The 21658-nt window shown below is 37.5% G+C and overlaps 1 protein-coding gene across 7 annotated transcripts in view; it reads left to right on the forward strand.

The window, feature by feature from the left end:
• ARID4B (AT-rich interaction domain 4B) overlaps positions 1 to 21658 on the forward strand; it is a 161958-nt gene that overhangs the window by 26166 nt on the left and 114134 nt on the right. The gene's annotated exons all lie outside the window — the stretch shown is intronic.

Raw genomic sequence — 21658 nt, forward strand, 5'->3', positions numbered from 1 at the left:
TTCCCAATACCATGACTGTAGACTGACCCTTTCTCCTTTGTGCTGTTGCTTTACTCTATACATATTTCTGGTATAGCACCTTTATCACTCTTAATGGCAGACTGTAAATATTGGAACCTTCATCACTCCAATGGCAGGCAGTAAATATTAGACAAATATTTATTTTTATAAAGCCATAAGTACAAAATTAGTTTCACAAAGATTCGTGTGCCCCTAGTTATACATTTATGGTGTTTGATGTGTCAAATATTTTAAGTTTCCTGGAGTTTATTTTTTTATTTTTTATTTCTTTAAAGATTATTTATTTATTTATTTATTTCCCCTTCTCACCTGTCTCCCTGTTGTCTGCTCTCTGTGTCCATTTGCTGTGTGTTCTTCTGTGTCCGCTTGGATTCTTGTCAGCGGCACCAGAAATCTGCATCTCTTTTTGGTGCATCATCTTGCTGCATCAGCTCTCTGTGTGTGCAGCGCCACACGTGGGCAGGCTGAGCTTTTTTCATGCAGGGTGGCTCTCCTTACAGGGCATACTTCTTACACGTGGGGCTCCCCTATATGGGGGACACCCCTGCGTTGCACGGCACTCCTTCCATGCATCAGCACTGCACGCGGGCCAGCTCACCACACAGGTCTGGAGGCTCTGGGTTTGAATCGTCGGCCTCCAATGTGGTTGGCAGATGCTCTATCTGTTGAGCCAAATCCACTTCCCATGTTTCCTAGAATTTAGTTGTGTGATTGATTTGGGTTTTATAGTACATGTGGTACTGTATGCAAATTGTTATTTAAGTTTTTAAAAAATCAAAATATCAATACCTTATTTTAAAAAAATTTTATTTTTTTCTTATTCAATTTTCTTTTTTTATTAATATACTTTCTTTTTAGGGAAGATTTTTTTTTTTCCTTTAGTTAGACCAGTAAAAAAGAATTTATTGGGAAATGGGGGAAAGAACAGAACTTGCCGAGAAATGGGAGCCAAAGATGGAAATACACACCAAAGTTTGGTGTGGGCTCCTAGGCATAGAGTGAGCACCTTTAGGGAAGCTTTAGATTACAGAAAAGTTACATCGAAAGTATAGGGGATTCCCATATAACACCCCCTCATACATATTTTCCTCTTACATTACTATATTTATTACAACTGATGAACCAATATTGAAGCACTTCGGCTAGCCAAGGTCTGTCATTTACATTATGGTTTATACTTTGTATTGTACAGTTTTATAGGTTTTGACAGAGTGGAATACTCATTTTAATGAAGGTGATGAATTGAAGCACCACCCTTCACCTGCAGGTTTCATTAGATGTGTATTAGACCTGATGGTAGAGATAATATAGTGGATTGGATTTGTCAGACTTAGGTTTAAGTCTTGCTCTGCTCTTATACTGGTTGTGTGACCTTTGGCAAATTACTTCTTATTTACAGCAGATGAAAAATGAGGATTATAATATTTAATACATTGCTTTGTTGTGATTATCATGCTTGGCTCATAAGGGCCAAATGATAATGATAATAACTATTAATATATAGCTGGGTGAAGGAAGGACCATATTACTAGATATCTTCAAATTACAATTTGCTAATAGTTTAGGCGATTTATTTTAGTATGGTCAGTATACATTGCATTATGGTAAAATAAATTGAATGTGTATTTTACCTGTGCATCTAATTCTTGGTAGCCAGATTCATATAGCCTTGGTTAATCTTTATTTTTGCAGCCGTGATGAGTTTCTGTTTTTCTCCTTTTAGGTTGATTCCCCACTCCCCACCCCCAAGTGTTGTTTGATAAAAATGGTTTTTAGACCACTGGAAAATATCTGTTTGGGGATGGTGTCTTTAGATAATGTAAAATTAAGGAATATAAATTTAGACTGGGAGATAATAGAGTCTCCATGTTAAGAATACAAACTTTAAAATCACAGTGCTTTAATTCTAATCCTGGCATCATTATTACTGATTTGTGACATCGGACATAAGATTTAAGCCTGTCTGATATTTAATTTTAACACTTCTCTGAAATGAGGATAATGTTCTAACCTACTGCATAGATTAGAAGGATTAAATGAGATAATCCATGTAAAGCATTTAGTATAATGTCTAATATAGTGATCAATAGCTGTTATTACTATTAATAATGATAAATAGGAAAAGGGATAACTAGCTGCCAGGTATTAAAATGCTAAGATAGTTTGTTTAGAGTAGCTCTGTCGATGGAAATATAATGCAAGCCATGTGTAATTTTAAGTCCTGTAGTAACCACATTCAAAAAATGAAAAGAAATAGGTGAAATTAATTTTAGTAATAGTTTATGTAACTCACTATATCCCAATACTGTCATTTCAATATTTAATTAATATCAAAATTGTTGAGATACTTTACATTCCTTTTTCATACTAAAGTCTTTGAAATCTGGTGTATATTTTATACCTATTGCATATCTCAACTTGAACACAATTTTCATCAGAAATACTTGGTCTGTATTTTTTTTCTTTTTTCAGTTTCCATCTTTAATTTGAAGAATCATCTACTTTGATGCTGCAAAGAAAACAATATTTTTAAAATTGTCCTGAAATATGAACAAACACATGGGGGTAGGGGTAGAAACAGAGTAAAACCATTTGCATGTAAATGACTTCACAGCACAGTGTTTCAGTAACTCCCAGAATCTATTTACTTCAGCTCTTTCTTTCACAGCCCTTAGGTCAGAGTCACCATAGTCAAAAGGTTCTCTATTAACTATATCCCCATGTTTTAAAATTAGGGTTTTTTTCCCCCTCACAGATACATTTTCTTAATCTGGAATCATCAGTTGCTTTGTAATTATTTGGCTCCACAAAAATCGGAAGACGTTAATGGACAGCCAACCTGGTCTGTATTAAGACTTCATAAAAATTATAGTTGAAAAGTAAATTCATGGGAAGTGGATGTGGCTCAACTGATAGAGCATCCATTTACCATATAGGACGTCCAGGGTTCAAACCCAGGGCCTCCTGACCTGTGTGGTGAGCTGGCCCATGTGCAGTGCCGCCACGTGCAAGGAGTGCCGTGCCACGCGGGGGTGTCTCTCACGTAGGGGAGCCCCACACACAAGGAGTGTGCCCTGCAAGGAGAGCTGCCCTGTGCAAGGTTGAAAGTGAAAGGTTGGAAAAAGATATTCCAGGCAAATAGCAATCAAAAAAGATCTGGAGTAATGATATTAATATTGGAAAAAATAGATTTTAAATGCAAAACTCATAAGAGGTAAGAAAGTCACTATATGTTAATAAAAGGGAAAACTCACCAAGAAGAAATAAGTATAATATATATTTATACACCTAACTTAGATGCCCCAAAATACATGAGGCACACTCTGGCAAAACTGAAGGGAAAAATAGACATTTCTACAATAATAGTTGGAGACTTCAGCACACCAATCTCAGCATTGGATAGAACATCTGGACAGAGAATAAATAAGGAAACAGAGAGCTTGAATTGTGGGAGGAAGGGTCCCCGGCTTGCCACAGTAGCAAACAGTGCAGCAAGAGGTGATACCGCCTCTGCCCACTGGGCCTAGATAAGGTGACTACGCCTGACTAGGCCTTTGCTGCTAGCGGCTGGCCGGCGCTGCCCTCCCCCTTTTTATCTCCCGCCTAGCCCAACATCCGGCCAGCTCTCACTCCCCCTTTCCCCTCCCCTATTCCAAACCTCTCAGCCAGCCCTCGCTATCTTTTCCGCCAGTCCCACCCATGTTGCCGGCGTACAGTCTGCCCTCTTCCCCGGTGACTGCTTACCTCGGGGCTGTCCATCAGCTTCAGCCTGTCCACTACTGCCCCGTAGCTAGCCCTCCCTATATCTTACTCCTCCCTCTACCCAACCCTATATAACCAAGTGTACTTCCGTAATAAAGCGGACCTGTTCTTGCGCTCAAGCGGTCTCCGTGGTTTTTTCCCCAACCGCGCGTCCCCCACGCCTGGAGAACCGGTGCTCCCCTCGGGAGTACCCCCCGCCGGCGATTCGGCAGGAGCGAGCCCCCCCCCTGACTCTTGGGCCTGAGTGAGGCTAAGCCCTCCAGCCCGACGGCATTGAATAGTATGATAAATGAACTACACCTAACAGATGCTTTTAGAACATTACACCCCAAAACAGCAGGATATACTTTCTTTTCAAACACTCATGGATCTTTCTCCTCAATATATGTTGGTATAGTATTGATATAGCACCTTCTTTGCTTTTGCAGAGCTCAATCAATTTTAAAAGATTGTCATTATACAAAGTATTTTCTTTGATCATAATGGAATAAAGTTGGAAATTAGTAACTGATGGAAAAAGTGAAAATTCACAAATATATGGAGATTAAACAATACACTCTTAAATAATCAGTGGGTCAAAGAAGAAATCAAAAGGGAAATCAGTAAATTTCTCAACAAATGAAAATGAGAACAGTATGAAAACTTATAAGATGAAGCAGAGGCAGGTCTGAGAGGGAAATTTATAGCCTTCAATGCTTATATTAGAAGAAAGAGCTAAAATCAAAGACCTTACTGCAAACCTGGAGGAAGTGGAAAAAGAATAGCAAACGAATTCCAAAGCAAACAGAAGGAAAGAAATAAAGAGTAGAGCGGAAATGAAATAAATGGAGAATAAAAAAAAAATTAGAATCAACAGAACTAGAAGTTGGTTCTTTGAGATGAGGAGAGAGATAGGAATATGATTAAGCATTTTTTTCCTTCATTTTCTTCATTAGTAAGGTGACCTTGGTCAGATCATTTCACCAGTCTTTGCTCATTTTTGTATGTTTCTGAACACACTGGAGAAACAGTTGGATTTGCCTTTAGGATTGAATGAGATAAGCGTGCCTGGAAAGAATTTTTCAGATTGCTTCCATAGTTTGTTATGATGCTTTTTGTCTGCTATTTTATTTTTTGAAGTTGAAATAAGGTTTCTTTAAAAAAATACATTTATATATGCAGTAGATATGGTATCTATCATGTGCTGGTTACTTTTTTCTTTGCTGTTAAAATTAGATACTGAACTTAATTATGCAGCCTGTTTGCCTTACATGTTATTCAACTTAGATAATGAATATTTAATTTGTTGTTGATACATGGTTTATTTTTATGCTTGGATCTTCATTTGGGTGCTTTTTAAAGGAAAATTTAATATTTTATTTGAAATAATAAAACCTCTGGTTTTATTTTAAATTTTATGATTTCTTTCCTTAATTGTACAGTATTTCTATTTCTATTGAAACAAAAATTTGGAGACCCCAGTATACTCCAGATAGTGAGTTTATTAAGCATTTGTTAAGGAAACTTTGGCATAAACAATTTAAATAGATGCTATACAGATTAGTTTACCTTTAAAAATATTTAAAATAAGGACATGGTAAGATTTTTAAGAATCTGAGAACAGATGTGGCTCAAGTGGTTGAGTGCCTGCCTCCCACATGAGAGGTTCTGGGTTTGGTTCTTGGTGCCTCCTGAAAAAACAAGAAGCAAAACAAGAAGCAAAACAAACGAAAAAACTAACTCAGGGTAGCCAATGTGGCTCAGTAGTTGAGTGCTGACTTCCCACATGCAAGGTCCCGGGTTTAATCCCTGGCCCCTGGTACATAAAAAAAAAAAAAAAAAAAAAGGAAGCGGACTTGGTCCAGTGGTTAGGGCGTCCGTCTACCACATGGGAGGTCCGCGGTTCAAACCCTGGGCTCCTTGACCTGTGTGGAGCTGGCCCAAGCACAGTGCTGATGCGCGCAAGGAGTGCCGTGCCACGCAGGAGTGTCTCCCGCATAGGGGAGCCCCACTCGCAAGGAGTGTGCCCCATAAGGAGAGCCGCCCAGCGCGAAAGAGAGTGCAGCCTGCCCAGGAATGGTGCCGCACACAGGGAGAGCTGACACAACAAGATGACGCAACAAAAAGAAACACAGATTCCCGTGCCACTGACAACAACAGAAGGGGACAAAGAAAAAGACACAGCAAATAGAGAGAATAGACAACCAGGGTGGGGGGGGGCGAGAAATAAATAAATAAATCTTAAAAAAAAAATACCTATCACCGAGGAGTAATACTTCTTGAAAATATATTGTTGTGGGTATCCTTATTTCCCCTGCAGGACATCTTTAATGTAGAATAAATGAAATATAATAATAGTAGTAATTAAAAATGGGGATGACTAAGGTTTGTTTAGTATTTTCTTTGTGTTGAGTACTCTTTTAGGCACAGTTAACTAATTTAATCCTCCTGATAATGCTATGGCATAGATACTTTATTACCCTCTTTTACAGTTAGGGAAAATGAGGCCCAGAGAAAGTGGTAGAGCATGGGTTTGAACCTGGCCTGACTCCAGAGCTTTCATAACAACCACACCTCCTCCTTAATGCATACTGTATAGAGTGAAAGAGCAAATGGAGGGAAGCGGACATGGCTCAACTGATAGAGCATCCTTCTACCATATGGATGATCCAGAATTTGATCCCCAGGGCCTCCTGACCTGTGTGGTAAGCTGACCCATGCACAGTTTGCTGCCACGCAGAAGGAGAGCCGTGCCACGCAGGGGCGCCCCTGTGTAGGGTTGCCCCATGCACAAGGTGTGGACCCCACAAGGAGAGCTGCCCTCCTTGATAAAAGCATAGCCCACCCAGGAGTGGCGCTGCACACATGGAGAGCTGACACAGCAAGATGATGCAACAAAAAAGAGACACAGTTTTTCCAGTGCTGCTGAATAACGCAAGTGGACGCAGAAGAACACACAGCGAGTGAATGGACACAGAGAGCAGACAATGGTGGGGAAGGGGAGAAAAATAAATAAATAAATCTTAAAAAAACAAAAACAAATGGAAATGTTTTTTAGGGTTTCTTTTGGCGAGGCTGTGAGTAGAGTGAGGTCATTGGAGGTGGTTGTATTTCAGCAGCCAATTTGGATATTTAAGAACAGGACTTAATATTTAAACTACTCATGACAGTAAAAAGATAGTAAGCCACATTCTTTTCTGTGCCTGGAATTTTTGCAGTATGCGGTTTAAGAGTTGACAGGAACTTAAGATGCAGTAGTGATTTAAACCTGTATGTACCCCAGAATAAAACATGTTCTCAAACCTAATCCCTTCTTGTGGGTGTAATCCCATTGTAACTAAGACCTTATTATTATTATTTTTTTAAAGATTTATTTTATTTATTCCCCTCCCCTCCCACCTCGTTCCCCACTATCAGTTTCCATTCTCTGTGTGTTCTTGTATGTCTCCTTGTATTCTCATTCGATGGCTCCGGGAACCGATCCTGGGACCTTCCGGAGTGGGAGAGAGGTGATTACTCTCTTGCGCCACCTCAACTCCCATTCTGCTATGTCTTCTTATTTTCTCTCCTCTGTGTCTCTTGTTGTATCATCTTGCTGCACTGGCACTCTTGTGTGGGATGTCTTTCCGGTACCTGGCTGCATCCCCACGCAGGAGAGCACTCCTGCCCAGGGCGGCATTCCCACATGAGCCAGCACTCCTGTGGGTCAGCTCACCATGTGGGCCAACTTGCCCTCACCAGGAGGCCCTGGGCATTGAATGCTGGACCTCCTGTACAGTAGATGGGAGCTCAGTTGGTTGAGCCACATCATTTCGCTGTAACTAAGACCCTTTGATGAGGTTATTTCATTTATGGTATGGCCCACCTCAATCAGGATGGGTCTTAATCTTGTTACTAGAGTTTTCCATTTGCTCTTTCACTCTGTTTATAAGAGAGTGAAATTCAGACAGAGAGAAAGCCACAGGAAACAAGAAACTAAACATTAATGGAAGCAATGAAGGAAGGGAGAGACCAGGAAATACCACTTATATGCCTTGCTTTGTGACAAGCTAAGGACCAAGGATTGGCAGCAGCCAAGCCCCAGAAATGCCATAGTCTTTGGGAGGAAAGTGTTGCATTGATGACTCCTCAACTTGGACTTTTTCCCAGCCTCAAACTGAGCAAATAAATTACCGTTGTTTAACTCTACCCATTTCAGTGTATTTGCTTGAGCAGCCTTGGAAACTAAAGCAGCCTCTTTCTGCTAGTTCTAAATGGAACCTTAGAATCCTTCGCAAGATAGTGATTTAGGTAGTCACCACTGATGGATAAGAATTATAATTTATATTCTTGTGTAGACCAACCCCCTCTATGGGATCTCTTGACTCTTATTCCAATATTCTTTCTAATATATCCCAGAGAACTGCTCTACTTTTTAAACCAGTGCCAGGATTCAGATCTCAAATGGTAAGATTAAAAACTGATTGCCAAAGAGTGTTTGTTTCTATGCGTAAATTAACTCCTTGATGTGTTAGTGCCAATTTTTAATGAGGCTGAAATCTCCACATTTATTACTTCTTCATACATCAAACTTTCAGATAGGTTTAAAAATACACAGTTTATCCTCGAAGAGCACTAGAAAGCTTCTTATATACATGAATATTATGTTCATACTTTAAGTTGGCTCTTGAAAGAACCATGAGAGACTTATAAGACTGTTGTTTTGAATGAATGAAAAGCTTCTGTACATAGAGTGAATCCAGCTTTATGGCAGGCAGTAACATTATGATTTAGTTCCCCATGTGCAACTCCCTTAAGATATAACTTAAGGGACGTGGACTTGGCCCAATGGATAGGGCGTCCGCCTGCCACATGGGAGGTCCACAGTTCAAACCCCCGGCCTCTTTGAGCCATGTGGAGCTGGCCCACGCGCAGTGCTGATGTGCGCAAGGAGTGCCATGCCACACAGGGGTGTCCCCTGCATAAGGGGAGCCCCATGCGCAAGGAGTGTGCCCGATAAGGAGAGCCGCCCAGCGCGAAAGAAAGTGCAGCCTACCCATAAATGGCGCCGCACACACGGAGAGCTGTCACAACAAGATGAGGCAACAAAAAGAAACCCAGAGTCCGGGTGCCACTGTAAGGATAGAAGTGGTCACAGAAGAACACACAGCAAATGAACACAGAGAGCAAACAATTGGTTGGGGGGAAGAAGGGGAAAGAAAAAAAACCAAATTGTTTATTTCAGTATTAGCTTTGATTAAATGTGAATGAAGCAAATTATGGGGTCTTAATGAAATACATTGAAGATCTCAAGTAAAATTGAAGTAAAGTGAAGCAGTATGTTATGTAAACACCATTCTGCTAAACAAATATTTATCCACTCTGGATAGTCACAGTGATTATAATGCAGATAGTTACATATATATATATATTTTTTTCTTAATATGGTATAGTAATTGATTTTTAGGTTAATGTAAACACATTCATTGAAATAAAAAGTTTTAAAGTTTGGAAAATTCAGTGATCAAATTCTTGAGATTTGAGATAAAAATAGGTGATTAGAGATGCATACATCTCAGGATGACAAATATACTGGTGATAGTTTTAAAACTTTATCATGGAAATGTTAAAATATATACAAAAATGAGGTTCAGTGTATTTTCACCTTCTCATTGTCTAGTTTCAACAGTTGCCCACATTTTTTCATTCTTATTTTATTTGTGTCACCCTACTCCACTCTTCCCCCTGTGGAATTTTTTTTTTTTAAAGATTTATTTTTTTTTATTTCTCCCCCCCCTCCCCCCAGTTATCTGCTCTCTGTGTCCATTCGCTGTGTGTCTGCCTGTATTCTTGTCAGCGTCACCGGTAATCTGTGTCTCTTTTTGTTGCGTCATCTTGCTGCATCAGCTCTCTTGCAGACTGGTTATCAGTTATAGAGGCTTTTTTGGTGAGTATACTTCATAGGAGGTGTTATGTTCTTTCTATTAATATTACATTTAATCAGAAGACACATAATGTGAAATTGGCTCTCTTTTAGTATTGTTAAGATTGATCAGTGGTTTTAGGTGCCAACCTAATCTATCCTTTTTAATAAAATTTCCTATCAGCTCTCATCAGTTGTTTTAGCAGCCACTAATGATTGTTGTCTAGATCCATTATATCATTAAGGATTGCAAAATGGTTATTTTCTAATATCGTTTTGATACATTTGTTAGGTGAAAGCCTTCTATTAAAAAGACTATTCCTTTATTTAGTGACTTTCGAATATAGAAATGCAGGACAAATGCTTGATACTTGCCCCAGTTTCCCTCCTAAAGTGACCAGTGAGCTTGCTTTTTTTTTTTTTTAAAAAAAATGTTTCATGGATTTTCCATATTTGATGTGTGCAGCCACTATTTTTTTTTTTTAACTGTCTCATCTTTTGCCAGTTGGGAGTCCCTTCAAATGGGTTCCTGTGTCCTTTTGAATATGATCCTCTTTGTCTTTAATAACTTCCTTACTTCCTGGCACAGGGGATCTCTGGCTTTATACATTTCCTGCACCAGACCAAGAATCAGCTATTTCTCAGAGTCCCTGATTCCTTCAAGTGGGAAATGGCTTTTAGAGATGACTGTCAAGATGTTAGAGGGATGCTCATTGCTGCTGGGTTGTTCGTTGCTTCTAGGATTTTTTAGTATTTTAGACTAAGGAAATACGTTTTTTTTTTCTTTTGAGGAAAAGTAAATTATGACTTACTACTATTTCCAGTTTACATAGAAAATTATAGGGCTCTTTTTGTGCCTGGTGTAGGTATGGCTTATAGTCCCAAGAAGCATTTGGATGCTGGACAAACTGACAGTGTGTTTGCTCCTTGTCCATTCTCTGTTTCCCACAAGCTTAGAGAATGTCTTTCCCTCATCATTTTCTTAAGGAACAGACTTAAGTATGCCCTGAAAGGAGATGAAGTAAAGAAAATCTGTATGTAGCGGTTTATAAAGATTAATGGCAAGGTCTGAACTGATAAAACTTATCCTGCTGATTTTGTGGATGTCGTCAACATTGAGAAGACTGGAGCGAATTTCCAGCTGATCTGTGATACCAAGAGTGACTTTGCTATTCATTGTATTACATCTGAGGAGCCCAAGTACAGGTTGTACAAAGTGAGGAAGATTTTCGTAGGCGCAAAAGGAATTTCTACCTGGTGGCCCATGATGCTCTGTCTGCTACCCTGATTCCTTCGTTAAGGAGAATGACACCATTCAAATTGACTTTTTTTTTTAAGATTTATTTATTTATTTATCCTCCCCCCGCCCCGGTTGTCTTTTCTCTGTGTCTATTTTGCTGAGTCTTTGTCCACTTCTTTTGTCAGCGGCAGGGGAATCTGTGTTTCTTTTTGTTGCGTCATCTTGTTGCGTCAGCTCTCCGTGTGTGCAGCGCCATTCCTGGGCAGGCTGCACTTTCTTTCGTGCTGGGCAGCTCTCCTTACGAGGTGCACTCCTTGCGCGTGGGGCTCCCCTACACGGGGGACACCCGTGCGTGGCACGGCACTCCTTGCATCAGCACTGCAGATGGGCCAGCTGCACATGGGTCAAGGAGGCCCGGGGTTTGAACCACGGACCTCCCATGTGGTAGATGGACGCCGTAACCACTGGGCCAAGTCCGCTGCCCGAATTGATTTGGAGATGGGCAAGATTACCAATTCCATAAAGTTAGATACTGGTTACCTGTGTATGGTGATTGGAGGTGTTAATGTTGGAAGAATTGGTGTCATCAACAACAGAGAGTGACATTCTGTCTCTTTTGGTGTTGTACATGTGAAAGATGCCAATGGCAACAGCTTTGCCACCCAGCTTTTCAACATTTTTGTTGTTGTCAAAGGCAACAGACCACAGGTTTTTCTTCCGAGGAAAAGCTATCCACCTCCCAATTGCCAAAGAGAGAGACCAGAGACTGGCAGTCAAACGGAGCAGTGGGTGAAATATTCTTTAGTTGACATAAATGAGGAGTGCCTTATGACTAATTAAAGATAATAAAACATGAAAAACAAAATTGCAGGGTTTTCAGATATGAGGCCTTTTGGCCAATTGTCTGCAATTCCACATTGTTGGGGCATTTCTTGAGTTTCTGGGGATTGCAGCTCTGTATAAGTTTCCTGTAGCTGAACCAAGAAAGAAGGCATGTGCAGATTTCTACAAAAACTGTGATTCCATGAATGATTTTGAGGAGATGAGGAAGGCTGGTATCTTTCAGAGTGCAAAGTGATTTTGGAACATCAAGTATTTCTTTGGATTGGGTTCTTTAAATGTTTGTCACTGACCTATTTGTGCTTCAGAATTACGAAACTTGAATATGTGGGCTACAAATACTTTAAAAAATTACAGCATTTTTATTTAACTTTTATATTTTTATCTTTGTAATTTTATGCTGAAAATCTTTGTTCTTAACAACACTAACATTATATTATACATGTAATATAGATTAGTTTGAAAAAACAGTACCAATATTAGTAATAAAACTGGCTGCAATTTAAAACTTCCTTGTGTTTCTTTTCATCCTTGGGCTGTATTCTAATAGGAATAATGAAAAATTTTTTATTTTAACATGCCTATAGTTAAAATTTGTCATTTTAACCATTTTTTTAAACATTTATTTATCCCCCCCCAGTCCGTTGTCTGATCTCTTGTGTCCATTGCTGTGTGTTCTTCTGTGTCCACTTGCATTCTCGGCGGCACCAGGCATCTGTGTCTCTTTTTGTTGCATCATCTTGCTACGTCAGCCTCTGTGTATATGGCGCCACTCCAGGGCAGGCTGTGGTTTTTTTTTCAGTGAGGTAGCTCTTCTTACGGGGTGCACTCCTTGTGTGTGGGGCTCCCTCACGCGGGGAACACCCCTGCGTGGCATGGTACTCCTTGTGTGCAGCAGTGCTGCGCGTGGCCCAGCTCACCACATGGGCCAGGAGGCCCTGGGTTTGAACCCTGGACCTTCTGTATAGTAGGTGAATGCTCTATCAGTTGAGCCACATCTGCTTCCCTTTGACCATTTTTAAGTGTACAGTCCAGTAGCATTGATTACATTCACAGTGTGCAGCCAGCATCATATTTGTTCCCAAAACATTTTCATCACCCCAAACAGAAACTTATTAAGCAAGAATGCTTCTTTCTTCCCTTCTCTCAGCTGCTGGTAATCTTTAATCAACTTTCAATGAATATGTCTATTTCATATAAGTGGAGTCATATAATGTCTATCCTTTTGTGTCTGGCTTAGGTTACTCAGCATAATGTTTTCACGTGTCATCCATGGTTGTAGCAGGTATCATGTGATTCCTTTTTATGACTAAATAATATTCTGTTGGATATATATACATTTTGTTTATCCATTCATCTGTTGATATACATGGGTCATTTCCACCTTTTGGCTATTGTGAGTATTGCTACTGTGACTACTGGCTTACAAGGATCTGTTTGAATCTGTTTAAATTCTTTGGGCTAGACACTTAGGTGGGGAATTACCAGGTCATATGGTAATTCTGTGTTTAACTTACTGAGAAATTGTCTGTTTCCCAGAGTACTAATTTTGAATAACTTGAAATTATTATTTTCTATGTGCTTATGCCACAAACTTGATAAACAATTAGGGCATTTATTTCAGTTTATTTTTTATTTTTAGGGTTTGCATTGTTTTTCCTTTTTAATTTTTTAAAATGATATAAAATATTGCATGAGGAAACTGGGTATAAAGTCAATATTGAGGGTTGTGTCGCTTGATAAATTGTCTCTTTGGACTAAAGCGCACAGTTATTAAAACGAGTTTCATGCCTCCTCCAGTCACATACATATTAGGTTGTTTTCTAGATAAAATAAAAGTAGCTCAGATTCCGCTTCACTGTCAGTGCAGGTATGCATTGAATCATGCTGTTATTTATTTTTTTCCCTCTATTTTGATGCTGTTGGGCCTTAGTTTTTATATTGGTTTAAAGAACTCAATCATATCATTTTCTAGTCATACTTAGGGTCTAGAAAACCTGACCATTGATCATCATTTAATCAGTTTTAGTAGTCATCTGGAAGAGGTCATCATGTGAAATTGAAATAAATATGGTAACTTTTCAGTAGTGGATCATACTTTATTTATAGAGGTCATTTCCAGAAACTGCTTCACACAGTTGTACTTCCCAATCAAATCATCTGATAATAGTTATTCCCTTGAAAGGCAGAATGTGTATTTCAAGATTTAATCTAGTTTTCTGTACATTTAAATTTGATTAAGAACGTGTCAACTGGCTCTTATCCAGTCTTCCTTCATGTCAGTGTTCTGATAGACTACTATTGGCAAACAGTAATATGTTATCTACCAAATGTGTAAAATTTTCTGTATTTCACTTTGTCTTATTTGTAAATAGTGAACTAAAATTTCTGGCAGATAAGCAACATTTGCTGAGCCTGTTTTTTAAGCTAATGTGTATTCTTACTAATGTTCCTATTGAGAATGGATTTGTAATATATGCTGTCTATTTCTAATGCTCACATTCATATTTTGAGGTTCTATCTTATTTTAATAGAGAACAGACTTCTCAAAAAAATCTTCTGAAGCAGCTTATTATTGGAATATCAGAATATTGAAATAAACCTGGTGGGGTTTGATTACTCATCTGTCCACCAAGTGGGACATTTGCACGGACTGGGGGCTTAAAGGACTTGAGAGACCTGTAAGTAAATCTTGAAAATGAGCCAACACCCACTTGAATGGTTACTGGAGTAAACCCACCTCTACCGTACAGCACCTAAGGTTCATTTTTCTTCTCTTCATTTGTGATGCTTAGATCCAATATGGTGTTCTAGAATATGTACAGGCTTTTCTTGTTGGATTAGAAATTTTAGTCCTGCTTTTGTATGGACACATTAGAATATAAAATGACCAAAAAAGAATTTGCCATTAGTTATTTTTCAGAGGTCAGCAAATTTGTGGCAAATCATTGGCCTTTTAAAAAATTCCACTTAAGCAATTCAGACAGTAGACAGAAAAAAACAACAACATTATTAGACACAATTGTCTAAGAGTCCAATATTTTTTAGCGTATATTGAATGAAATCAAGTGCTCTACAGAAATTACTATACAAAAAAAAATATTGCATGATTTCAAAATGTTAAGGGTATTTTTTTTTTTTTAAAGATCTATTTATTTATTTATTTCTCTCCCCTCTCCCCCACTCCCCCAACCCCAGTTGTCTGTTTTCTGTGTCCATTTGCTGCGTCTTCTTTGTCTGCTTCTGTTGTTGTCAGCGGCACGGGAATCTGTGTTTCTTTTTGTTGAGTCGTCTTGTTGCGTCAGCTCTCTGTGTGTGCGGCACCATTCCTGGGCAGGTTGCACTTTCTTCCGCGCAGGGCGACTCTCCTTATGGGGCGCACTCCTTGAGCGTGGGGCTCTCCTTGCGCGTGGGGCTCCCCTACTCGGGGGACACCCCTGTGTGGCAGGGCACTCCTTGCGCACATTAGCACTGCGCATGGGCCAGCTCCACACAGGTCAGGGAGGCCCGGGGTTTGAACCGGGGACCTCCCATGTGGTAGACGGACGCCCTAACCACTGGGCCAAGTCCGCCGCCCAAGGGTATTTTTAAGTTTGCATATCATTCTCCCAATATCCTATTGGTAACTTTAAAGTATTATTTTACTTTATGTTTTTATTTACAATTTAATTTGTGCTTAACATGAGTTTCTTAAGATTCAGATTTAAAAGTCCAGTGAAAACTTTCTAAGACACCACATGGCAGGGAACAATTCATTTAAATATTGCATTTTAGAATTCCACATATTTACTGGGTGTTGAACATATTGTATATCATTAGAAGACAGATGGAACTATAATTGCAGAAAAGTTGTGATATTGTGATACCTGCAGATAATCAACTTTATTTCCTATAATTTTCCCTCTGCCAAAAGTTAATAACTATTTAAAGATGCATTGCAGGCTGATACATTGAAATTATGACATAAAGTCAAATTTCCAGATCATGTGGCTCAGTTTGCCAGAGTAGAAACTTTTCCAGAGGAGGAGAAAGAAAGAACTTTTTCCTAAAAGTCTGTTGTATATATATTTTTGCTTAATGCTTAGTTACTGTAGAGCTAGATGTTAGAACCAGCTCTGAGTAGGTGGTGACAGACTGGGTATAGTGCTATATTGGTTGCTAACCTTTACCTAGCCCTTTTTCCCTCTCATCCTTACTTCTCTTTTCCTTTCAGTATCTTTGTTTTTCAGGATATTCTATGTGGTAAAACCCAAAGTTAATGAACCTAGGATTGGGTAATGTTTTGCCTTTACTTATATTTTTACTGTCTATAAGTGGATGTTTTACCTCACAAATGACAGAATTGGAACTTTATTAAAGCTTCTTATTTTTAAAAAAAAGCTCTGGGAAGAACTATAAAAAGTTGTCAGTAGTAATTGTCCCTAGAGGGTAAGAATACAGAAAATGTTTAGTGTATGCATTGTGCAGCTGTAGTGCTTTTTTTTTTTTTTAATGAGCAGCTAATGCCTTGTTAACTAATTATAAACATTTTTCACTTGTAAAAGTTTGTGTTACTGATCAGTAATTCAAAGGTAGTACAAAGTTAGGGGGGGATGGATATCTTATCTTATAGCATGTGATTTTTTGGCTTTGACTGTGATATTTGATGTTGATTTTTGGTTTTCTCATTTGTAAAATGAGGATAGCAGTACCTATGTCTTAGTGTAATCATGTCTTAGTATAATCTAATTAACAGAGATATTACTAAAGCATTAATAACTGGGTACTTGGTGAATGATCAATAAATAGCTCTGGGCTTTGGATCCTAGATTTGTTCTTACTGCAATTTAGGTTTTTTTAGATTTTGTTAAGAGGGGACGATATTGCTAATATAAGTTCAAGGAATGCGTTGTATTATCTTAGAAGAGTATTCATTTGATTCTATAACATTTCCTTGGAGCTTTCTCCTTGACTGTTTAATTCTTTTTTTTTTTTTTAAAGATTTGTTTATTTATTTATTTATTTCTCCCCCGCCCCGGTTGTCTGTTCTCTGTGTCTATTTGCTGCGTTGTCGTCTTTGTCCACTTCTGTTGTTGTCAGCGGCACGGGAATCTGTGTTTCTTTTTGTTGCGTCATCTTGTTGTGTCAGCTCTCCGTGTGTGTGGTGCCATTCCTGAGCAGGCTGCACTTTTCTTTCGTGCTGGGCGGCTCTCCTTACGGGGCGCACTCCTTGCACATGGGGCTCCCCTACGCGGGGGGCACTCTTTGCGCGCATCAGCCCTGCGCATGGGTCAGCTCCACACAGGTCAAGGAGGCCCGGGGTTTGAACCGCAGACCTCCCATGTGGTAGATGGACGCCCTAACCACTGAGCCAAGTCCGCTTCCCTGACTGTTTAAATCTAAGTTAGCTTTTATCTTACTAGTAATAATTTTTAAAAAGTGAACATTTCAAGTTTTGCATGTATTCTTGAAGAATCTTATTTTTTAACCTCAGACTTTGTCACGTGATTCAAAAAATATTTTTTTGTGTCTTTCTGTCAGATGTCACTGGAGATATAATTCAGAAAAATTGAGATTTCCAAGAACTTTTATTAGTTTATTAAAATACTGGAATAGATTATTTGAAACTATTTCTAGGATATTCAGGATGCAAGATTTTGGTGGGCACATGGAACTCTTCACAAAAGCATATGTTGGGAATATCAAGATGATTGCAAAATTAAGTCATCTATGGAATGAAAAGAGGAAGCAGGCAACTTAAATTAGAGGTTGCATCCATATTATTGAAATCCAAATTTATGTATTTCAATTTAATTTTTCAAATGGCTAAAACGTATTCACATGGCTGAAAATTAAAAAAATATATATAAAGGAGTATGGTAAAAAACTTATCCTTCTACCTTTCTCTCTACTTGAGTTTTTCTTTCTGTACAAATAGCCACCATTATTTGTTTCTTGTATATTGCTCTAAAGTTATTTATACATTTACAAGCAAACATAAATTTGCTTTCTTATTCCTCTCTTTTTTACCTTAATTTTTAATTTTAATATTTATTTTTTATTAGAGAAGTTGTGAGCTTATAAAACCAACATGTATACTATGCAGACTTCCCGTACATCATCCATCTGCCAGTACCTTGCACTGAACATTTTTTACATATTTTGAAAGAACATTATCAGCTTATCACCACCAACTATCGTCCATAGCTTATATTTGGTATATTTTTTCCATACATCTCCCTATTATTAGCACCACATATTAGTATGGTATATTTGTTATAGTTTATGAGAGAACACTGTTTGTACTGTTAAAACACAGTCCATCTTCCACCACACGGTTCACTGTGTTATACAGTCCTATGCCTTGTACTGTCTAATCAAAGTGTACACTCACTGGCTCTCACTTTCATCATAGAGTTGTGCAGTCATCACCTCAGTAAATTTTGAACTTTTTCCTTAGTTCAAAAGGAAAAAATCATACCTCCCATTATTGACCCTGAGCATTGATATAGTACCATCTTTGACACTGATGCTAGAATATTACAGTATTGTTATGCTTAGTCCATAAGTTATATTAATTATATTTTTCTCATGTATCTCCATATTCTTACCACCTTGTAATAGTGATGTACATTTGTTCTAGTTCATAGAAGAACATTCTTGTATTTGTACTATTAACCACCATTCTTATCTACCTCTGGGTTCACTGTTATTCAGTCCCTAGATTATTCTCTAGTTATTTTTCAGTTGACATTTATGCTCCCTTTCAGCCACAGTCCCATTTATAAACTAGCCATGTTAGTTACACTTCCTGTAATGTAGGGGTTATTAACTTTTTTTTGTTCCATGAACCCCTTTGCCAGTCAGGTGAAAACCACAGTCCTCTTCTCAGAATGTAGTGGCTGATAGTTTTATGACTCTCAAGATTGGAGGTCAGAGAAAATAAAGATAAGTTGATTTTTTAAAAATTCAAGCTCACGGATCTCCTGAAATCTTTCCATGGACCCTTGCAGAGTCTGTAGACCCCTTGTTAAGAACCCCTGATATAATCTCTTACCATCAACTCTATCCATTTCCACATTTTTACAGTCAAGCTAATTAAAAATTCTACATACATTCAACATCAGTACCCCTTCTCAGCCCTCATCCTACATCCTAGTAACCTATACTCTAGGTTTTAGCTCCATGTGTTTATTCTTTGTATTTAGTTCACATTAGTGAGACCATATAATATTTGTCCTTTTGTGTCTGGCTTATTTCACGCAACATAATGTCCTCAAGGTCCATCCATGTTATTCTGTGTGTCCCAATTTCATTTCTTCTTAAAGCAGCATAGTATTCCATCATATATGTATAGCACATTTTGTCCGTCCATTTATTGGTTGCTGGATACTTGTGTTGTTTCCATCTTTTGGCAATTTTTTTTACCTTAGTTTTCAAAATCATACATACTGTTCTTTTTATTTATTTATTTGTTTGTTAATTTATCTCCCCTCCTCCCCCCCCCATACATACTGTTCTTTACTTTACTTTGTCACTTAGTGTACCTGGGAGATGTTTATACATTGGTATATACAGAATGTCCATTGATGAGTTTTTTAAAAATCAATTTTATTGAGGCATGATTTGCATAGTATAAAATCAAACCATTGTAAATGTGAAATCATGAGTTTTTAGTAAATTTATAGGGTTCGTATCCATCACCACAATCCATGTTTAGATTAGTTCTTTTTCCCCAAAATTTCCCTTATGCCAGTCTGCAATCAGTTCTGCTCCCTTCTCCAGCCATTGGCAACCACTGATCTCATTTGCTTTTTACATCTCTTTACTAGTCAATTTTAGGTATGTAACAATTTATTTGCGCATTCCCTAGTTTTAGACATTTAGGTTAATTTCACCCTTTTGCTCTTATGAACAGTTCTGTGATGAATAACTTTGTATATGTATGATTTCATCCATGTGGGATTGTATCTGTAGGACACATTTCCTAAAGTAGAGTTACTACTAGCTGAAGGGTTTTTCATTTTGATAATTATCTTCAATTTTTTTCCATAAAGGTCATACAGATTTATACTCTCCTCAGTAATGTGAGTGCTTGTTTTCCCAAACCTTTACTAGTCACGTATGTTAGGAGACTTCTGAATTTTTATGAGTCTGAGAGGGAAAAATGGTATTTTGTTAATTTTTATTTGCATTTCTCTTGTGACGAGGTTGATCATTTTTTCATTTGAATCACTTGTGTTTCCTTTTCAGTGAACTGCCTCTTCCATAATGTGCCCATTTTTCTTTTGAGTGGTTGATCATCTTTTATTTTTTATTTCTAGATGTGCTTTATATAGAAGATTAGTTCTTTGTGATATTGGATACAAATAATATTTTTAAATTTTTCCATTTGTATTTTTATTCAGTTTTGATTTTTATTGTTTGCTTGTTTTGTGTAGTTTTTTGGCTATGAAGAATTTTTATGGCTTTATTTTCCTTTTGACTTTTGAGTTAATTTAAAATAGTGTAAATTGAATCTTTTTCTAAGATCATATCTCATTGCTTTGAATTAAATGAATGTTTGACCAGACCTACTGATTTGCCTCTGTGATGAATAACTTAGAACCTTTGTTATCTCACACATTACAGTATATACAGGATAAATTTTGGCGTATTTTCCTGAGGCTTGGGATGTATGCATTTTCAGTTTTATAATTATTGTCAAATTGAATAAATATATCTTCCAAGACTATTATGATGTCATTGGTAATAACTCAAGTAAAAATTAATGGCGTTTTGTGTTTAAGATGTCAGATTGTGTTTTTCTGTTTTTAGATGCCAAATGAATTCCTCTAGGACTAGAAAAATTTTCCAGGCCCCATGATCCAATTGTGGATTTATAGCAAATGCTTTTTGCTTGAAAATGAAATGTTTAGCTGTAAATAATCTTTTTTTTTGTGATGGTCTTCAAGTTACCAGAATTATCTTTAGAATTTCCTTGGAAGAATTTACATTATCTTAAAATTAAAAATATATATTCAATGTTCTACCAGTCAGAGCAATTATAGATTTACAAGGAAACATGTACAAATGTTTATTGCAGCTTTGTTTATAATAGTGAAAAACTGAAGCCATTTAATAGCAATAGAGGAGATGCAGGAGTAGTGGACATTCATGGTAAATTCATACAATGAATATAATATAAAAATAATTTAATAATTGATATTTACTGATATGGAAAGGTCTCCTGAGATATTTATTTAGTGAAAAAATAAAAGCTTAAAGACAATGTATTTAGTGCCATTTATGTTAAAATATATTCAGAGAAATGCTATATATGAATAATGTGTGTAAAATTTAAACGTTTGGAAGGACAGATACCAAAATGATAATAGTGATTATCAATGGGAAGGGATTGAGTTTGGGTGTGGTAATTAGGGACTTACTTGAATGTTTTACTGTTTTCACAAAGATAATGTATTCACAGATTGTATAACTAAAAACTAATTTTATATTGGTAAAAAAAAAAAGTTATTTTGTACATAGGTCTCTGTAAATGCAGAGAAAGGAGTCTGCAGTGATACCCCACATAGCTGAAAGTAGATATATTGATGAGGGATGTGGAAATGGGAAAAGTTGAAGGGAGACTAGCATTTTACTTTTTGTATTTTATATCTTTATAAAATAATTGAATTCATGTATAAAATAGTGTAATGAAAAAAACCGAAATTCTTTGAAAGTATTCAGTTAAGAATATGATATCATTTTGTCAGGCTCATTTTATAGGTCTTAGTGTAGATGCCGGTTGAATCACTAGGTAGAGAGAATAACGATATCAACAGAAATAGCATATTAATTTGCTGATATTAGGCATTAATTTGTTAGATGTGACACATGTTCATTCCTTTAGGACAGATACAAGTGTAAAAATAAGTAGACCCTTTGCCACATAC

The sequence above is a fragment of the Dasypus novemcinctus genome, chromosome 13, assembly GCF_030445035.2.
Source record: "Dasypus novemcinctus isolate mDasNov1 chromosome 13, mDasNov1.1.hap2, whole genome shotgun sequence".
Taxonomy (NCBI): Eukaryota; Metazoa; Chordata; class Mammalia; order Cingulata; family Dasypodidae; genus Dasypus; species Dasypus novemcinctus.